The 4,320-nt window shown below is 39.8% G+C and overlaps 1 pseudogene across 1 annotated transcript; it reads right to left on the bottom strand.

Moving 5' to 3' along the window:
* Positions 1-3,121: 3,121 nt before the first annotated feature.
* Positions 3,122-3,610, bottom strand: LOC308341611 (non-selective voltage-gated ion channel VDAC3-like; annotated as a pseudogene). Its single transcript has one exon. The product of its transcript is annotated as a non-selective voltage-gated ion channel VDAC3-like (transcript).
* Positions 3,611-4,320: the final 710 nt, after the last annotated feature.

The following is a 4,320-nucleotide window of genomic DNA, read 5'->3' as shown; positions in this document are numbered from 1 at the left end:
CCACAATTAAAAAGCAAGCTTCAGCAACAGTATATGAATGCCTTAAGAAAGAAATCCTACAGAGATACCTTCCTGTAGTGAAAACAAGGGCGGGGTTAGTGGTTTCAATAACTGCTACACATTTCCCTACATTAAACTATTTGCCTGAAGCTATGAAGGCAGGTAAGGAACTTGCAATGATATTTCCTTCTGTATTTTAAAATTTTGGGGGTGTCTGGGTGGCTCAGTGTGTTAAAGCCTCTGCCTTCAGCTCGGGTCATAATCCCAGGGTCCTAGGATCAAGCCCCACATTGGGCTCTCTTCTCCGAGGGGAGCCTGCTTCCTCTTCTCTCTCTGTCTGCCTCTCTGCCTACTTGTGATCTCTGTCAAATAAATAAAATATTTAAAAAAAAATTTTTTTAAAGACTTTTTATTTATTTATTAGAGAGAGAGCAAGAGAACATGGGTGGGGCGCAGAGGCAGAGGGAGAGTAAGAAGCAGACTCCTTGCTGAGCAGGGAACCTGATGTGGGGCTTGATCCCAGGACCCCGAGATCATGACCCCCACGGAAGCCAGACGCTTAACCGAGTTAGCCACCCAGGAGCCTCCCTTCTGTATTTTTTTTTTAATGATGGATCCTCCTGAATCAGATTTTTAATTTTGATAAATCTGCTCTCTTGGAAGCAAATGCTCCTATATTTCAAGGAAGAAAGTGTAAGTCCCCAAATTTAAAGTCTACACAGGGCAAGCTGCTAGTGGAGACAAACTAAGCCATTAAAAACAAAACAAAACAAAACAAAAACCAGGAGCACCTAGGTGGCTCAGCTTGTTAAGCATCTGACTCTTGGTTTCAGCTCAGGTCATGGTCTCAGGGTTTTGAGATCAAGTCCAGCACAGGACTCTGTGCTCAGCACAGAGTTGGCTTGAGATTCTCTCTCTCTCTCTCCCTCTGCCACTCCCCATGTTTACGTGCACAGACTCTCTCTTTCTCTAAATAGTTGAATAAAATGTTTTTTAAACAAATACATGTTTATGGTTTTTGTTAGCGCTCCTGTTGTAAAGTTAGTGTGTTCTGCCTCTAACCTTACTTATCCCATATGCCCTTTTTAAAGCACATGCTTTTGTAGAATGCAAAGCTTCAAAGGAATGCATACATGATTTTTTTAACAAAAAAACTAGCTGTGCTAGGAAAACAGTACGAATAGCTCTAGAACAAAGTATAACTGATACAATATTCCTCTTTCGCATCTCAGTGCCAATTCTTTGGTCACAGTTGGCTTTCCCCCCTGCTACCTTCTATAATTTCATCTTCTAGTATCATCTAGAAAAAAAGTCTTGAAAAATGTCAAGCCTTAAACATTTTACTCCTATTCTCAGGAGGCTACGAGGAGATATACTCTTCCAGAATGAGAGCATGAGTGGTGGGATGCAGGAGTCAGGGGCTTAGGACAGGAGAGCAGTGGGAAAAGGTCTTGGGCAATAGTGATGAAAGGTCCCCAGAAAACCTTCCCGGAACTGACAGAAGACAAATTGCTCAGATGGGGTTCCTGGAAAATGCAAATGAGGGGATATGCTTGGGCATATGGAAAACTAACACTTAAAGGTGTCTTACAGCTCTACTGAGGACACTGGGAAGAATTAGCTGTAAGACCATAGACAGACAGTTCTAACTTGATTTGAAAAACAAGAGATAGGACTGTACCTGCAGCTCCCATTGTACAGTGTGGACCACACATCCTACACTGGCTATCAGGACATAAGAATAAAAAAATGGATGTCATCCTGTTACATTTCCAGAGTTCCAGTAACAACCCTGTACTTTTAATAGGAGATTTACTTGTCCAAAGCACATGGAATACTTCATACTTTTGTGCCTGTGGCATAGCTCAGAGGGCTTCTCTACCTCTCAAAACCCTGGTCAGGAAGCGCCATCCCTGCACTTCTCCAGAGATGTAAAGTTCTGATCATTCACTTTCTCTTTCTGAGTATCCTTTTTCAGACCTTTGGCTTCAAATAGCAACAGTATACACACCTACTTGTCCCAATTTCCTAGGCCCAGCCCAGATCTCGCTCCTGATAAATTCCTTGGTTATCTTATATACCTCTTTGACAGATATTAGGCTTATTGTGATGTAGGCCTCCCTGGAAAAGGGTGGGCCTTCATAGGGAAACAACCTTTTAAAATACATGCAGGTGAATACCTATTCTTCTCAAACTGTTCCAAAAAATAGAAGAGGAAGGAAAACTCGCAAATTCATTCTATGAGGCCAGTGTCACCCAGATACCAAAAACAGATAAAGATAACACAAAGAAGGGAGAACTATAAGCCAATATATCTCATGAATACAGGCGTAAAAATTCTGAACAAAATATTAGCAAGCTGGATCCAACAATACATTTAAAAAATCATATACCACAATCAAGGAATGCAAGGTTGTTCAATACTTATAGATCAATTGACATGATATAGCACGTCAACAAGAAAAAGGATAAAAACTGTATGATCAGTTCAGTAGATGTAGGAAAAGCATTTGATAAAGTACAATATATATTCATGATTAAAAACCCTCTGCAAAGTAGGTCTTGAGGCAACATACCTCAATATAATAAAGGCCTTATATGAAAACCCTACAGCCAACATCATACTCAATGGTGAAAAACTGAGAGATTTCCCCTAAGGTCAGGAACAAGACAAGGATGTCCACTCTCAACACTTTTTTTTTTTTTAATGTTCCAAATGTGATTGGTTTATCTTATTTCACTCTGATGCAAAACCAAAGATTCTACTACAGCATAGAGACCAATGTATTGAAAGGTCATGAGAAAGTGCTGTGGACCTGCTAAAGGATCAGGTCTTTTCCTTTATAACATGACACTACATTGTCGCTTAAGGCACACATTTCAAGTAACACTGTGGAACTCAGCTGAAATGTGGCACAAACATGACAGCTTCTAGGTATGCCTTCAAGTACCTCACTCAGGATGGACCTGCGATCTGTAGACTTCAGTGTGGGGAGGATTACAATTCTTTAGTAGAATAAAAATTTCACACTTTAGAAATTTCACATAAGAATTTTAAGGCCAAAACATGGTGGGTTCCCTTCACCTCCAGGGACGAATCAGATGCTTACTCAAAACCACATTAAGCTTCTAGTTCAAATCCCAACCCAAACTTGTGACCTCCTGCACTGAAATTCTTTCCTTTGATTAAAGCTGATAGGGTCAGTCTGACGCCTGGTTGAAGGGTCTGAGGATAATCCAGTCCAATCAGGCTGGCATTATTTACTCTAGCAGAGAAGTTCTACAGCCCAGCTTGAATTTAACAGCAATGTCAAAAATGGGTATTGTTACTGCTGGCTGTCCAAGCAATTTTTATTGACCTTTCAATCTTCTCATTAACCTTCTGCTAGGTAGATCCTCCAGATTCAGCATTGTCACTCACATGAGTGTGCAGCTGGAAGTCTGCAGCCTTGTAACCCAGGGCAAAATTATTCTGTAATAGTTTGGATTTGGCTATGTCAAAACTCACCTGATAGCCAGTAAGCTAACCTTCAAAGGCTAACAGAGCCCAGCCATAGGTGGTTGGTCTAGAAAAATCTATATCAACATTACTGAAGAAGACCTTCAGCATTGCCCTGGTGGAGCAGAGACAGACCCTCTGGTTGAAGATATGTGTAATACTCCAACTTACTGTGACCTAGGAAAGGCCACCAAGGATGTCTTCAATAAAGGATATGGAATCAGAATGGTCAAAATAGATCTGAGAATCAAATCTTGTAGTGGAGTGGAATTTTCTACTTCTGGTCCTGCTTATGCTAATACAGGGAAAGTGTCAGGCAACATAAAGACCAAATATAAAGTCTATAACTATGGGATTACCTTCACCCAGAAATGGAATACAGACAATACTCTTGGAACAGAAATCTCTTTGGAGAATAAATTGGCTGAAGGGTTGAAACTGACTTTTGATACCCTATTTATATGGAACACGGGAAAGAAAAGTGGAAAACTGAAGGCCTCCTTTAAAAATGGATTGTTTCAGTCTTGGAACTCTCACCACTTCTATTCAACAGGGTAATGAAGCTCTAGCCATAGCAATTACATAACATAAAGAAATAAAAGGCATGCAAATTGATAAGGAGGAAGTAAAATTCTTATTATTTGCAAATGACATGATACTATGTATATAAAACTCTAAAGACTCCGCCAAAAAACTATTAGAATTATAAGTGAATTCAGTAAAGTGTCAGTCATTGTACAGAAATCTGTTGCATTCCTCTATATTAATAATAAACCAGAAGAAAGTGAAAGTAATAAAATAATCCTATTTATAATTATACC

Source organism: Martes martes (assembly GCF_963455335.1).
Source record: "Martes martes genome assembly, chromosome: 4".
NCBI lineage: Eukaryota > Metazoa > Chordata > Mammalia > Carnivora > Mustelidae > Martes > Martes martes.
Note: the sequence above shows the minus strand (reverse complement) of the source record. Positions and strands in the feature narration are given on the sequence as shown.